The following is a 17,605-nucleotide window of genomic DNA, read 5'->3' as shown; positions in this document are numbered from 1 at the left end:
TGTATTTTGAAAGATGTCATTGGGTTCATCACTGAGGCAAGGATGCAACATAGCTACATGTTTTGTTTTTTGTACAACTCAATAATTGTTTTGCTGTGACCAATCACTTATAGATCTTAGAAGTAGTGAGGGTTTCAGTTTTGGAAGATGTCAGTCTATCCTAAAAATAAGTAAAAACTTGAACAGACTGAAAAGTTAACAGTGCTTCTTGGATCTGTAATAGAGGAGAAGACACAGGACAAATTGTTGCTCCCGAGTGTGGAGGGAAAAGTGAATATAAGGAGTCATGACTTAGTAGAGCAGAGATGAGCAGAAACCACTGCAGGAACCAGTGTCAGGATAGGAGAACCTAACTGTAATTGATGAATTGCTGGAAGCTTAGTGAGGACAAATGTGGGAGTTAAAAACTCCAGGGGGTTCAGTCATAGACCCCCAGAATATTGTGAGAATTACCTCCAGAGCTACATACTGGAGACAAATACTTTCACACTTCTGTCAGAGGGAAAGCAAAGGGAACCATTTTGAAATAAGCTAGAGTACTCTGTTCTTCAGAAGGACTGACCTCAGAAGAAATTCTATAAACAGAGCCTAAGTTACGTGGGGAAGAGAAATACCCAACTACAGCTCTTTATTGCCATGTCGCCTCATCTACTGGAACAAGAATAAAACTGAGAAACTTGTGGAGTCAGATAAGTTCAGAGACATAGACTCACTAAAAGATTGATATTTAATTGCAGGACTATAAAATGTTTCTCCTTCCCTCACACTTCATCATCATATCACTAAAAACCTGTTTACAGCTGTCATGAAAAAAATGAGGCTTATCTACAAGGGAAAAAATGAATTTGAAGACACAGAGCAAGTATCAGTACCAAAGATACCAGGGATGTTGGAATTGTCAGAATTTAAAACAACTGATTAGTATACCAAAGGCTCTAATAGGTGAAGTAACATTCCAGAAGAAATGAGTAATATAAGCAGAAAGGTGGAAATCCTAAGAAAGAACAAAAAGAAATACTAAGTATCAAAAATACTATAACAAAAATGAAGAATGCCTGTGATGGGCTTGTTTGTAGACTGGACCCAACTGAGGAAAGAGTTTCTGAGCCAAGAGACATATCAAAAAACTTTTATAAACAGAAAGGAAGGCGAACAAAAGACTGAAAAAGTAGAGTATAAAATAACTAATACTTGAAGTAATAATGACTAAAAATTTCTCCCAAATTAATGTCACCACAGATCTAGGAAGCTCAGCAAACACCATGTGTAGGATAAATGCCAAAATCAAAACAAAAAACCCAACTGTACTGAGGCATATTCTTTTTAAATTATAGAAAAACCAGAGCTAGAAAACCTGGAAATAATTCACAGGGAAAAAACACCATACTTACAGAAGAACAAAGGTAAGACACATTTTACTTCTCAGGAAACATGCAAGTGAGAAAGTGTACAGTGAAATAAAGTTATTAGAGAAAAAATAGAACCTAGAATTCTGCACCCTATGAATTTATTCTTCAAAAGTGAAGGAGAAATAAAGATCTTGGGCAAACAAAACTTGGAATTTTTTGCTAGTAGACCTTCCTTGAAAGAAATATTAAGTTATTTAGTGAGGGAAAATGATAAAGGTTGGAAAATTGAACCTACATAAAGTTAAGGAAGAGCATCAAATAAATAAGTGAAAATGAATAAAAACTTTTTTTTCAAAGACTTTGTTTATTCATGAGACAGAGAGAGAGGCAGAGACATAGGCATAGGGAGAAGCAGGCTCCCTGCAGGCAGCCCAAAGCGAGACTTGATCCCAGGATCATGTGAGCTAAAGGCAGATGCTCAACCACTGAGCCACCCAGGGGCCCTGAATAAAAACATTTTTTATTCTTAATTGATCCAACAGGTAAAGTTTGATAATACTAACAATGTATTCCATTATGTAAACATACTCATATGTATATGTTTTTGACATATCACATGCACATATGTATATGCTTATGTATACATACATATAAGTGAAATGAATGAAAGCAGTGATACAAAGAGTGGAAGGGAGGAATTAGGATTATTTTGTTATTATGAGGTACAACACCCAGGAAATGATATGGGGTTGTTTGAAAACAGACTTAGATTAATTGTAAATGTATATTGCACACTATGACAGATGCTAAAAAATAGTTACAAAGGAAATGTAACTGATACACAAAGGGGATAAAATGGAATCATATAAAAAAACTCTAAAAAAACCAACAAAAGGCAGAAAATGATTGAAACAAAAATAGGAACAGAGTAAAAGGGCAGCAAATAGAAAAAAAGGAGTGAATATGGTAGATACTAAAGGAATTGTATCATTTTCAACTTCAGTTGTCTAATTGCACCAATCAGGAATTGTTCAGAGTAGGTAAAACAACAGCAACAACAAAAAAATCAAGACCCAACTGTATGTTACCTACAAGAAATGCATTTTAAATATAGACACATATAGGTTAAAACTAAATGCATGGAAAAACATACTGACACTAATGACAAAAAATGGAATAGTAGTTATGTTGGTTCCAGATGGAGTAGATATTAAAGCAAAGAAAGTTATCACGAATAAAGAAGGACATTACATAATGATAAAAGGTTCAATTCTTCAAGAAGACATAACAGTGTTAATGTACATGCATTTCACAACTGAATATCAAAGTATCTGAGGCAAAAACTATTTGAATTGCAAGGAGAAATAGATTATCCCATTACAGTTGGAGACTTCCAACACTTGTTTCAGTAGTTCACAAATCCAGTAGGTAGAAAACCAGTAAGGACATACTGGAAAGTAATAACACCATCAATCAACTGGACATAGTGAGTATCTGTAAACTACTTAATCCTACAACAGACACATTCTTCCAAGCTAACATGGAACACTGACCAAGGTAGAATATATTCTAGGCCATAAAACACACTTTAACAAATTATTTAAAGAATTCTACGGTGTATCCTCTAAGACCACAGTGGAATGAGATTAGAAAATAATAGAAAGATATATGAACAATCCCCATTATGTTGAGATTAGCAATACATTTCTAATTACCACATGAGTTAAGCAATATCATGAGAAATTTAAAAATAATTTAGAACTAAATGAAAATTGAAACCATACTTACCAAAATGTGTGAGATGTAGTGAGAACAGTACCCAGAGGGAATTTTCCAGAAGAAAATCTACAGCATTGAATGCATATATTAGAAAGCAGAATAAGAGAAATCATAACAATTAGAATAGAAATTAAAAGATAAAGACAAAATAAGTGAATCCAAAAGTTGGTTCTTTGAAACGATTCATAAAATTCATGAAACTATCCAGGCTAACTAAGAAAAAAACAGGATGCAAATTACTGATACTAGAAGTGAAAGATGGGACATCATTACAGATCATGTAGACACTGGAATGGTAATTAAAGAATAAACAACTCTATGCCCACAGATTTGATAAATGGAACAATTCCTTAAAAGACACAATTTGCCCAAACAATAAAAATAGACAATCTCATTAGGCCTATATCTATGAAAAAATTGAATTAATAATTAATAACCTTCCAAAACCAAAAGCACCAGTCCCAGGTTGTTTCCTGGTAAATTCTACCAAACTTTAAAGGACAGGAGGATACTAATATTTGTCAACAATCTTATAGGATAGAAACTAAGAGAATTTATCCTAACTCATTTATGAGGTTACCATTACTGTAGTATGAAAACCGGACAGGGGAGGGCAAGATGGCGGAAGAGTAGGGGTCCTCAATTCACCCAGCCCCACCAACTTACCTAGATTACTTTCAAATCATCCTGAAAATCTGCGACTTCGACCTGAGATTTAAAGAGTAACAGCTGGAACGCTGCAGAGAAGGGCTTTCGCTTCTAACAAGGTAGAAAGGCAGGGGAAAAAAAAAGAATCAAGTAGGGGAGGGGCCCCGGGAGGAGCCCGCTAAGGCCTGGTGGCGAGCCTCCAGGACAGGAAAGCCCAGCCCCGGAGAAGCAGGAACTTTAAAAATTCTGAACTGGATTCTTCCCGAACTGAAAGGCGCTTAGCAGGGAAATTGAACAGAATTGTAGGAGTGGCAGTGGAGGCTCCAGTCTCCTAGAGTCACTAATAGAGGAAGTGCGCTCCCCGTAAAGCGCACCACACCCCAAGGCGAATCTTGATAAAGGGGCTGGAGTGCATCCCGCCGGGCCTCGGGAGAAGCCGGTCGGTCAGACAGCGTCTCCGGACAGAGGGGTCTGTGCCCTGCTGCCTTCACGAGCCACACCCCGGGAGCACGATTCCAGCAGCACAGGCCCGGGATCCTAGGGCACCGGGTGGACATAGCCCGGACCCTGCACTTCCCTTGGGAAAGGCGGAAGCGTTGAGGACACAGGACAGCTAGGACTTTCCTGCTGCCGGGCACCCCCAAGCTGTGCAGGTCAGAGCACGTGCCCGGGAGGACCTAGACCAGTGCGGACTCGGGATTGCGATAGGTACTCCAAGGAGCTGACTCCAGAGCTGGAGACCTGGCGGCCGCCAGCGTGGTGGTTCCTCCTGGTGTCACCCTGTGCCTGGGAGGGTGGTGCCAAGGGAACAGAGGCCTCACGGGGTAAACAGCTCCTACTGAGCCCGGCAAACGGCAGGGGGTGGGGTAGATCCCCCAGGTGCACACACCTGAGAATCAGCACAGCACGCCCCTTTCCCAGAAGACCAGCTGGAAGGACAGGGGAAGAGCAAGTTCTTCACCAATCAGCACTGGCAAGCTACACGGGAAGTGGAGGGATTTACAGTATATAGAACCAGAGGGTACCCCTCTTTTTTTCTTTCTTTTTCCAGTACAACTCGTTTTTATAAATTTCCTTTTTTTTTTCTCCTTTCCCACCTTAACTACAATATTTTACCACCTCTTTATTTTTAAGATTCTTCCCTTTTGACTTTCATATTTCTGCAATTACAAGTACTAGATATATTTTCCAATTCTAGATTCCCTTCAACATACTCAATTTTGGGAGATATACAACATCTGATTTTGTTGTGTGTTTTTTGTTTTCTCTGCCTCATTTTGTTCTACAGTGGCGGAAGTTAATACCGTCTATCACATGACCAGTATGCACCCAGAACACAGCAGTATGCTGTGCTGCTTCATTCTGTGAGATTCCTCATTTCCATTCTGCACCCCCCTTTAACTCATTTATGTTTTGGTTGTCAATGTTGGGGCCCTCTACAAGTATTCCTGGTTTATATAAATTTGGGACTGAGCATCTGCTAATGTACTTAACATGTACTTAATATACTCAGAACCAAGAGGATCACCCTCTAGAACCCCACAGGTAGACTACGTTCTCCCTCCACTACAACTTGGTCACCAACACCATCTGCCAGTCCCCCCCCTTTTTTTCTCTTTTTTTTTCTTTTTTCTTTTCTTCTTTTTCCTCTCTTTAGGATTCCTGGCCTTTTTATTTTTACTACTTTGTTTTAAAATTTTTCTCTTTAGTGGTCCTTTTGTTTTATTTCATTCTGATCTTTGTTTTCAATATCTGGTCTCTGACCTAGGCAGAATCATCTAGGGCGAAATTTACTTAGGTCGTGGTTGATATTCTTGACACAGCCTGCTCATACAGGCACTCTGCACTGAGCAAAATGACTAGAAACAAGAACTCACCACAAAAGAAAGAATCAGAAAAAGTACTCTCTGCCACAGATTTACAGAATTTAGATTACAATTCGATGTCAGAAAGCCAATTCCGAAGCATAATTATAAAGCTACTGGTGACTCTGGAATAAAGCATAAAGGAATCAAGAGACTTCATGACTAAAAAAAAAAAAAAAAAAAAGAGAGAGAGAGAGATTTCATGACTGCAAAATTTAGATCTAATCATGCCAAAATTAAAAATCAGTTAAATGAGATGCAATCCAAACTGGAAGTCCTAACGATGAGGGTTAATGAGGTAGAAGAAAGAGTGAGTGACATAGAAGACAAGTTAATGGAAAGAAAGGAAGCTAGGGGGGAAAAAAAGACCATGAGAAAAGGTTAAGGGAAATAAATGACAGCCTCAGAAGGAAAAATCTATGCATAATTGGGGTTCCAGAGGGCACTGAGAGGGACAGAGGACCAAATTTGAACAAGTCATAGCTGAGAACTTCCCTAATCTGGGGAGGGAAACTGGCATTCAGATCCAGGAGATAGGTCCCCTCCTAAAATCAATAAAAACCGTTCAACATCTCAACATTTAATAGCGAAACTTGCAAAATCCAAAGATAAAGAGAAAATCCTTAAAGCAGCAAGAGACAAAAGATCCCTAAGTTATATGGGGAGAAATATTATATTAACAGCAGACCTCTCCACAGAGACCTGGCAGGCCAGAAAAGGCTGGCAGGATATATTCAGGTTCCTAAATGAGAAGAACATGCAGCCAAGAATACTTTATCCCAAAAGGCTCTCATTCAGAATAGAAGGAGAGATAAAGAGCTCCAAGATAGAAACTAAAAGAATATGTGACCACCAAACCAGCTCTGCAAGAAATACTAAGGGGGACTCAGTAAAAGAAAGAGGAAGCCCGGGATCCCTGGGTGGCGCAGCGGTTTGGCGCCTGCCTTTGGCCCAGGGTGCGATCCTGGAGACCCAGGATTGAATACCACATCGGGCTCCCGGTGCATGGAGCCTGCTTCTCCCTCTGCCTATGTCTCTGCCTCTCTCTCTCCCACTGTGTGCCTATCATAAATAAATAAAATTTAAAAAAAAGAGGAAGCCCAAAGAAATAATCCACAAAAACAGGGAATAAATAAGTATTATGATGACACTAAATTCATATCTTTCAATAGTCACTCTGAAAGTGAATAGGCTAAATGATCCCATCAAAAGACACGGTTTCAAACTGGATATAAAAGCAAGACACATCTATTTGCTGTCTACAAGAGACTCATTTTAGACATAAGGACACCTCCAGCCTAAAAATGAAGGGGTGGAGAACCATTTACCATTCAAATGGTCCTCAAAAGAAAGCTGGGGTAGCAATCCTCATATCAGATAAATTAAAGTTTATCCTAAAGACTGTAGTAAGAGATGAAGAGGAACACTATATCATACTTAAAGGATCTATCCAATAAGAGGACCTAACAATCATGAATATTTATGCCCCTAATGTGGGAGCTGCCAAGTATATCAATTAATAATCAGACTAAAGACATACTTAGATAATAATACACTAATACTGGGAGACTTCAACACGGCACTTTCTGCAAATGACTGATATTCTAAGCGCAACATCTCCAAAGAAACAAGAGCTATATATTTTTTAAAGATTTTATTTATTTATTCATGAGGAGGAGGGGCAAGATGGCGGAAGAGTAGGGTCCCCAAATCACCTGTCTCCACCAAATTACCTAGATAACCTTCAAATCATCCTGAAAATCTACGTATTTGGCCTGAGATTTAAAGAGCGAACAGCTGGAATGCTACAGTGAGAAGAGTTCGTGCTTCTATCAAGGTAGGAAGACGGAGGAAAAAAGAAATAAAAGACATCCAAGGGGGAGGGGCCCCGCGAGGAACACGGCTAAGGCCGCGGCGAGTGTCCCCAGGACAGGAGAGCCCCGTCCCGGAGAAGCAGGAGCTGCACCAATCTTCCCCAGCGGAAAGGCGCTCGCAGGGAGTTGGAGCAGGACCCCAGGAGGGCGGGGATGCCCTCAGGCTCCCTGGGACACTAACAGACACCTGCGCGCCCAGGAGAGTGCGCCGAGCTCCCTAAGGGCTGCAGCGCGCCGGACTTGACCCAGGAGCAGCTCGGAGGGGCTTGGGCGGGAGCAGCTCTGAGGCGGCTCTGGCAGAGGAAGAGGTTCCGTGCGGAGGGGGCTGCGCGGCTCCGGGAGCAGGTCGGAGGGGCTCGGGCAGCGGCTCGGCAGAGAGGCGGCTGGGCCACCGGGAGCGCGAATCCAACAGCGCAGGCCCGGGAGCACAGGGCGCGGGACAGCCCAGGATCCGGCCTCCCCCCCGGGACAGACAGAGGCCGGGAGGGCCCAGGACAGCAAGGACGCTCCTGCCCCGACCTGAGCAGATCAGCGGCCCCGCCCTGGAGCCTCCAGGCCCTGCAGGCGGAGAGCTCCGGAGTTATTGTGGGAGCTGAATCCAGGGCTCCAGGGCCCTGCCACTGCGGTTGTTCCTCCTGGGGCCTCAGGGGGTAAACAACCCCCACTGAGCCCTGCACCAGGCAGGGGGCAGAGCAGCTCCCCCAAGTGCTAACACCTGAAAATCAGCACAACAGGCCCCTCCCCCAGAAGACCAGCTAGAAAGACAAGTTCCAGGGGAAGTCAAGGGACTTAAAGTATACAGAATCAGAAGATACTCCCCCGTGTTTTTTTTTTGTTGTTGTTGTTGTTGTTGTTGTTGTTTGCTTTTTGATTTCTGTTTGCTTCCCCCACCGTTTTTCCCTTTCTTTTTCTCTTTTTCTTCTCTTTTTTCTTTTTCTCTTCCTTTTTACTTTTTTCCTTTTCTCTTTTCTTTCCTTCTTTCTCTCTCTTTTTCTCCTTTTCCCAATACAATTTGTTTTTGGCCATTCTGCACTGAGCAAAATGACTAGAAGGAAAACCTCACCTCAAAAGAAAGAATCAGAAACAGTCCTCTCTCCCACAGAGTTACAAAATCTGGATTACAATTCAACGTCAGAAAGCCAATTCAGAAGCACTATTATACAGCTACTGGTGGCTCTAGAAAAAAGCATAAAGGACTCAAGAGACTTCATGACTGCAGAATTTAAATCCAATCAGTCAGAAATTAAAATTCAATTGAATGAGATGCAATCCAAACTAGAAGTCCTAACAACGAGGGTTAACGAGGTGGAAGAATGAGTGAGTGACATAGAAGACAAGTTGATGGCAAAGAGGGAAACTGAGGAAAAAAGAGACAAACAATTAAAAGACCATGAGGTTAGATTAAGGGAAATAAACGACAGCCTGAGGAAGAAAAATCTACGTTTAATTGGGGTTCCCAAGGGCGCCGAAAGGGCCAGAGGTCCAGAATATGTATTTGAACAAATCCTAGCTGAAAACTTTCCTAATCTGGGAAGGGAAACAGGCATTCAGATCCAGAAAATAGACAGATCCCCCCCCCTAAAATCAATAAAAACCATTCAACACCTCAACATCTAATAGTTAAGCTTGCAAATTCCAAAGATAAAGAGAAGATCCTTAAAGCAGCAAGAGACAAGAAATCCCTGACTTTTATGGGGAGGAGTATTAGGGTAACAGCAGACCTCTCCACAGAGACCTGGCAGGCCAGAAAGGGCTGGCAGGATATATTCAGGGTCCTAAATGAGAAGAACATGCAACCAAGAATACTTTATCTAGCAAGGCTCTCATTCAAAATGGAAGGAGAGATAAAGAGCTTTCAAGACAGGCAGGAACTGAAAGAATATGTGACCTTCAAACCAGCTCTGCAAGAAATTTTAAGGGGGACTCTTAAAATTCCCCTTTAAGAAGAAGTTCAATGGAACAATCGACAAAAACAAGGACTGAATAGATATCATGATGACACTAAACTCATATCTGTCAATAGTAACTCTGACTGTGAACGGGCTTAATGACCCCATGAAAAGGCGCAGGGTTTCAGACTGGATAAAAAAGCAGGACCCATCTATTTGCTGTGTACAAGAGACTCATTTTAGACAGAAGGACACCTCAAGCCTGAAAATAAAAGGTTGGAGAACCATGTACCATTCAAATGGTCCTCAAAAGAAAGCAGGGGTAGCCATCCTCATATCAGATAAACTAAAATTTACCCTGAAGACTGTAGTGAGAGATGAAGAGGGACACTATATCATACTTAAAGGATCTATCCAACAAGAGGACTTAACAATCCTCAATATATATGCCCCGAATGTGGGAGCTCCCAAATATTTAAATAAATTAATAACCAAAATGAAGAAATACTTAGATAATAATATACTTGGTGACTTCAATGTAGCTCCTTCTATACTCGATAGGTCTTCTAAGCACAACATCTCCAAAGAAACGAGAGCTTTAAATCATACACTGGACCAGATGAATTTCACAGATATCTACAGAACTTTACATCCAAACTCAACTGAATACACATTCTTCTCAAGCGCACATGGAACTTTCTCCAAAATAGACCACATACTGGGTCATATATCGGGTCTGAACCGATACCAAAAGATTGGGATTGTCCCCTGCATATTCTCAGACCATAATGCCTTGAATTTAGAACTAAATCACAAGAAGTTTGGAAGGACCTCAAACACGTGGAGGTTAAGGATCATCCTGCTAAAAGATGAAAGGGTCAACCAGGAAATTAAGGAAGAATTAAAAAGATTCATGGAAACTAATGAGAATGAAGATACAAGCATTCAAAATCTTTGGGACGCAGCAAAAGCAGTCCTAAGGGGGAAATAAATCGCAATACAAGCATCCATCCAAAAACTGGAAAGAACTCAAATACAAAATCTAACCTTACACATAAAGGAGCTAGAGAAAAAACAGCAGACAGATCCTACACCCAGCAGAAGAAAAGAGTTAATTAAGATTCGAGCAGAACTCAACGAAATCGAGACCAGAAGAACTGTGGAACAGATCAACAAAACCAGGAGTTGGTTCTTTGAAAGAATTAATAAGATAGATAAACCATTAGCCAACCTTATTAAAAAGAAGAGAGAAAAAAAAAAAGAAGAGAGAGAAGACTCAAATTAATAAAATCATGAATGAGAAAGGAGAGATCATTACCAACACCAAGGAAATACAAATGATTTTAAAAACATATTATGAACAGCTATACGCCAATAAATTAGGCAATCTAGAAGAAATGTGCACGCATTCCTGGAAAGCCACAAACTACCAAAACTGGAACAGGAAGAAATAGAAAACCTGAACAGGCCAATAACCAGGGAGGAAATTGAAGCAGTCATCAAAAACCTCCCAAGACACAAAAGCCCAGGGCCAGATGGCTTCCCAGGGGAATTCTATCAAACGTTTAAAGAAGAAACCATACCTATTCTACTAAAGCTGTTTAGAAAGAAAGAAAGAGATGGAGTACTTCCAAATTCGTTCTATGAATTAATTAATTCCAAAACCAGACAAAGACCCCGCCAAAAAGGAGAATTACAGACCGATATCCCTGATGAACATGGAAGCAAAAATTCTCAACAAGATACTAGCCAATCGGATCCAACAGTACATTAAAAAAATTATTCACTATGAAAATTATTCACCATCCATAAGTCGGATTTATCCCCAGTAGCCGCCTCTCCGCGGAGCCGCCGCCCGAGCCCCTCAGAGCTGCTCCCAGGGCCGCGCAGCCCCCTCCGCGCAGAGCTGCCAGCCGAGCCCCTCCGAGCTGCTCCTGGGTCCAGCCGTGAGCGCTGCAGCCCTTAGGGAGCTCGGCGCACTCTCCTGCGGACGCCGCAGGTGTCTGTTAGTGTCCCAGGGAGCCTGAGGGCATCCCCGCCCTCCTGGGGTCTTGCTCTAACTTCCTGCGGGCGCCTTTCCGCCCAGGAAGATTGGTGCAGCTCCTGTTTCTCCAGGACGGGGCTCTCCTGTCCTGGGGGCACTCGCCCGGGCCTTAGCCCGGCTCCTTGCGGGGTCCCTCCCCCGTGGATGCCTTTTGTTTCTTTATTTCTTTATTCCCCCCGTCTTCCTACCTTGATAGAAGCGCGAACTCTTCTCAGTGTAGCGTTCCAGCTGTTCTCTCTTTAAATCTCAGGCCAAATTCGTAGGTTTTCAGGATGATTTGAAGGTTATCTAGGTAATTTGGTGGGGACAGGTGATTTGGGGACCCTACTCCTCCGCCATCTTGCCCCTCCCCTCACCACTACTTTTCAACATTTTACTGGAAATTCTAGCTAATGCAATAAGACAAAACATAGAAATTAAAGGAATACAGATTGGGAAAGAAGAAATGTAACTATCTTCTTACGTGTAGATAACATGTGTAGAAAATCCAAATTCACACACACACACACACACACACACACACACTGGAACTAAAACAATTTTAGCATAGTTGCAGGTTACAAAGTTTTTGTCCATTGCTTTTCTATATACCAGCACTAAACAAATACAATTTGAAATTTAAAACACAGTACTGTTTACTTAGACACCTCCCAAAATGAAATACTTAAGTATATATTTAATTATATATATATATATATCAGATCTATTTGAGGAAAAATTTTAAGTTATGATAGAAATCAAGACTCAGTATCTTCAAGGTGTCTGCTATTTGCTACATGATTGATAGGCTGAATATATCCTAATCAAAATCCCAGGAACTTATTGTTGTGTATCAAAAAATTGCTTCTAAATTTTATACGGAGGGACAAGAGACCCTACATTCTCAACATGTTACTCTAGGAGAAGGACAAACTTGTACGAATAATACGATCAAGACATTATTTTTTAAAATTTTATTTATTTATTCATGAAAGACACAGAGAGAGAGAGAGAGAGAGAGAGAGGCAGAGACACAGGCAGAGGGAGAAGCAGGTTCCATACAGGGAGCCCGATGTGGGACTCAATCCCAGGTCTCCAGGATCACACCCTGGGCTGAAGGCGGTGCTAAACCGCTGAGCCACCCGGGCTGCCCAAGACTTACTTTAAAACTCCAGTAATCAAGATACTCTGGTATTATCCAAAAAGTAGACAAAACACTAATTTAATAGAATAGATAGCCAGAAGTAGACCCAAATAGTGGGATGGACAAGGAGCCCGATGCAGGGCTCCATCCCATGACTCTAGTATGATCTCCTGAGCTGAAGGCAGACACTCAACCACTGAGCGACCCAGGCATCCCCGCTATTCATTTTAAATTTTAGTATACAAATCTATGTCATGACATCAGTGTGGTTTTTGTCTAAGGATAGAACCATCAATTAATGGAACAGAAAAGAGTTCACAAGTTGACCTACACAAATATGGTTCATAGATATTTTACAGAGGGTTTGAAGTTGATTTAAGGAAATAGTTTTCATTGAAACAAATGGTTCTGGTATTCACTGGCTATCTATACATTAGAAAGTCAACCTTGACAAAATTCACCTAGAAAAAATTAATGCACATTGTAAAAAATTAACTGTTGATCATATACTAAATGTAAAAGTAAATAAATCTGTAATCTTTTGCAATAGAACAGAAAAATCTTTCCATGGGTTAGGCAATGAATTCTTCAGTAGGACACCAAAAGCATTATCCAGAAATGAGAAAAATAGTTAAATTTGACTTTATCAAAATGAAAACTTTTTTCTCAAGGAACGGTGCTAAGAAAATGGAAAAAAGCCAGTAGGAGTGTAGGTTTGCAACTCATTTATCTGATAAACAACATCTATGTAGAATATATGAAACACTTCTAAAACTCAACAACATTAGAAGCAGCAGCCCACTTATTTATTATTTTTAAAAAGACGTATTTATTTTAGAGCCAGAGAACACCAGTGGGGGGAAGGGCAGATGGAAAGAATCTCAAGCAGGCTCCCTGCTAAATGTCGAGCTGGACTCAGACTCAAGACCTGAGATCATGACCTGAGCTGAAACCAAGAGTCGCAGACTTAACTGACTGAGCCACCCAGGCACGGGAGAAGCCCACTTTTTAAAATGCACATCAGTGCAATAGATGCATAGAATCACTTGGCAAAATCCACGTCCTGTTTGTGTTAAAAAACATTTCACAAACTATGAATAGAAAGTAAGTTTCTCCACTGAATAATAGATATTTAGAAATAACCTGCAACTAAGAAACAACGTTAAATGACTGAGTACTTTCCCCTTAAGATCAGGAACAAGACATGAATATCTGCTCTCACTACTTCTTTTTGACATTATACTAGAAGTTTCATTCAGGTTATTTATGGCAGAAAAACAAATTGCATCTAGATTGGAAAGGAAGAAAAACTATATTCACAGATGAAATGGCCTTGTATGTAGAAAGTCTTAGGTAACAACATAAAATTGGATCTAATGATTTTAGATTACAGAATATAGGAAAGTAAGTTGTATTTCTCTATATAGCAGTGAACAATCTGAAAATGAAACTAAGAAAATTTCATTTATGATAGTATCCAAAAGAATAAAATACTTAGGTATAAATTGAACAAAAGAAGTAAGACTTCTACACTGAAAACCAGGAAAACCACATTACAAGAAATTTGAGAAGTAAATTGACAAGACATTTTGTTCATGAATTGGAAGAATTACTAATGTTAAGGTGGTGTCATGGATTAAATTATGTACCCCTAAAAGATGTATTAATTTTGTAACTTCTGTTTCTTATGAATTTGACCTTAGGTGGAAATAGGGTCTTTGCAGATGTCATTAAGTTAATATGAGGTCATTTTGGAGTAGGTTGGGGCTTTAATCCAGTGTGACTGCTGTACCTATCAGAAGAGGAGAGGAAACTCAGAGACAGATACTCAGGGGAAATGCCATGTGATTACAAAGGCAGAAACTGGAGTACTGTTTCTACAAGATCAAGAACACTAAGGATTGCTAGCTACATCAGAAGCTTAGAGAAATGCAGAATATTTTCTCCCTTCCAAAGAAGCATGGCTATGAATATTTTGATTTCAGACTTCTGTCCTCCAGAACTGTGACAGAATTAATTTCATTTTCTTTAAGCTGACAACTTCATTTTAGACTTCTAGTCTCCAGAACTGTGGAAGAACCAATTTTTCTTGTTTTAAGCTTTCCAGTTGGTAGTTTGTTAGGCATCTCTAGGAAATGAATACAATTGGCAATATTCTCCAAATTGATTGAGAGATTTAGTGCAGTCTTATGTCACTGTTCCAACTGGCATTTTTCTAGAAATTGGCAAGCTGATTCTAAAATTCACATGGAACTATGGATACAGAATAAACAAAAAGCAATCTTTTTTAAAAAAAGATTTTATTTATTCATGAGAAGCACAGGGACGAAGAGACATAGGCAGAGGGAGAAGCAGGCTCCCCACAGGGAGCCTGATGTGGGACTCAATCCCAGAATTCTGGGATCACACCCTGAGCCGAAGGCAGACGCTCAACCACTGAGCCACCCAGGCGTCCCTGACAAAAACCAATCTTGAAAAAGGACTGCAATAGAGAACCTCTTTATTTTAATATTTAGTACAAAAATCCAGTAATTAAACATAGTAATATTGTAAGGATAGACACATAGGTTACATAGGCATATGGAAGTATGTAATTGAAAGTTCATGAATATACTTGCATATATATTATTAATTGATATCTGACAAGGGTATCAAGACCATGCAGTAGAGAACAATAATCTTTCAACAAATAATGTTGAGACAAGAGGATATCCTCATTCCAAATGAATGAAGTTGGTCCAGAGACTTAACACTGAAAAATGATGACAGCATGAATCAAATACCTAAATTTAAGAGCTGAAATTACCAAACTTTTAAAACAGTTGTACATCTTCATGACCTTGGATCTGATATGACATATAGAACACAATTAGCCAAAGACAAAATACATAAAATTCATCAAAATCAATAACTTTTATGTTTGAAGAGACTGTCAAAGAGAAATTATAATAAAAAAAATACTTGGTACAATATAGATGAATTTGAAAATATGCAAGTGACAGAAGCCAGGCACAAAATGCCATTTAGTATGTGACAGATAACACACAAAAGGTAGTTGTCAGAGACTAGCAGAAGTGATAGTGGGTAATGAAAAGGGTTAATTTTATGGTATATGAATTATGTCACAATAAAGCAAATGTACAAAAATAGAAATACATTTATTAAAGATATATAAGCAATAGAAAAATACTTAGTACTCATTTGTCATTAAGGAAACAATTAAAATTCACTGTGCTATCACTAAACATCTAGAATGGCTAAGAAAAAACAACATTTCCAAGTGCTGTTAAAGATTCAGAATAAATGGAAGTTGTATGCATTGCTTATCAAATGGAACAGGCACTTTGTAAAAGCAACTTGTCAGTTTCTTATAAATCTTTTTTTAAAGGGATGCCTGGGTGGCCAGTGGTTAAGCGTCTGCCTTGGGCTCAGGACATGATCAGTGTTTGGACAAGCTGATGTCAACATACAAAGAAATGAAGTTGGACCCTTACCTTACACCTTCAATTTTTTTTTTAAAGATTTATTTATTCATGAGAGATACAGAGAGAGAGAGAGGCAGAGACACAGGCAGAGGGAGAAGCAGGCTCCATGCAGGGAGCCCGACATGGGACTCGATCCCAGGTCTCCAGGATCACACCTCAGGCTGCAGGCAGCACTAAACCGCTGCACCACCAGGGCTGCCCTACACCTTCAAAATTAACTCACAATGCATCAGCATCCCAAATAAAGAGTTGAATCTCTATAACTTTTAGTAGAAAACAGGAATAAATCTTCATGACCTTGGATTTGTTTTTTTTTTTATTTTTTTTATTTATTTATGATAGTCACACAGAGAGAGAGAGAGGCAGAGACACAGGCAGAGGGAGAAGCAGGCTCCATGCACTGGGAGCCCGACGTGGGATTCGATCCCGGGTCTCCAGGATCGCGCCCTGGGCCAAAGGCAGGCGCCAAACTGCTGCACCACCCAGGGATCCCATGACCTTGGATTTGATGATAGTATCTTAATTGTGATTATTAAAGCAGAAGCAAAAAGAAGTATTTGATTTTATCAAAATTTAATGCTTTCATGCATCAAAGGACATTACCAAGAAAGTAAAAAGACAATATGCTGAAGATGAGAAAATATTTACAAAGCATATATAAATAAGGGCCTAACGTCAAGAATGTATTGTATATTTTTTAAAACCTGCTAACATCTCAACAACAAGTTGACAACTCAGCTAAAATGAGCAACATTTTGTGGCACCTGGGTGGCTCAATCCATTAAGCCATCTGCCTTTGGCTCAGGTCATCATCCTGGTATTCTGAGATTGAGCCCCACCTTGGGCTCCCCACTCAGTGGGGTGTCTACTTCTCCCTGTCTTTCTGCCCCTCCCTGTACTTGTGAGCACTTCCTCTCTCTCAAATAAATAAAATCTTTAAAAAATAAAATAAAAATGGAGACTCTTGGGTAGCCCAGTTGTTGAGCAGCTACCTTTGGCTCAGGTCCTGATGCTGGGGTCCTGGGATTGAGTCCCACATCGGGCTCCCTGTGGGAAGACCGCTTCTCCCTCTGCCTCTGTCTCTGCCTTTCTCTGTGACTCTCAGGAATAAATAAATAACAGCTTAAAAAAAAACGAAGGAAACATTTTGAAAAGACATTGTTTCAGAATAAATGTACAAGTGGACAAAAAACACAGGAAAGATTCTTCATATTAGACATAAGTGAGGTGCAACTGAGAACAACAATGAGATCATTTCACATCCACTAATTTGTAATTCAAAAAACATGAAAAATAAGTGTTGACAACAATGAACATAAATTGAAACCTGTCTACATAACTGCTATGGTTCAGCTGCTATAGAATAAAGTGCAGATGTCCAAAATAAAAATTGGTACATGCATAAAATGGAATATTATTCAATCACAAAAAGTCATGGATTACTGATAGATGCTGTAGTGCAGATGAAGTTAACAAAATTATGCTAAGTGAATGAACTATCCACAAAAGGTCACATGTTGTATGATTCCATGCATATAGATAATTCCTT

At 40.0% G+C, this 17,605-nt stretch overlaps 1 long non-coding RNA gene across 3 annotated transcripts in view; it reads left to right on the top strand.

The window, feature by feature from the left end:
- The window catches only part of LOC140627956 (uncharacterized), a 185,491-nt gene that overhangs the window by 76,925 nt on the left and 90,961 nt on the right, over window positions 1-17,605 (top strand). The window contains exon 4 of one of the 3 annotated variants that reach the window (XR_012026432.1): window positions 1,335-1,403. The exons of the other annotated variants lie outside the window; for them this stretch is intronic. This is a non-coding gene — a long non-coding RNA (uncharacterized lncRNA). The remainder of the gene's footprint in view (window positions 1-1,334; window positions 1,404-17,605) is intronic. 3 annotated transcript variants of the gene reach the window in all.

The sequence above is a fragment of the Canis lupus genome, chromosome X, assembly GCF_048164855.1.
Source record: "Canis lupus baileyi chromosome X, mCanLup2.hap1, whole genome shotgun sequence".
NCBI classification, from domain to species: domain Eukaryota; kingdom Metazoa; phylum Chordata; class Mammalia; order Carnivora; family Canidae; genus Canis; species Canis lupus.
Note: the sequence above shows the minus strand (reverse complement) of the source record. Positions and strands in the feature narration are given on the sequence as shown.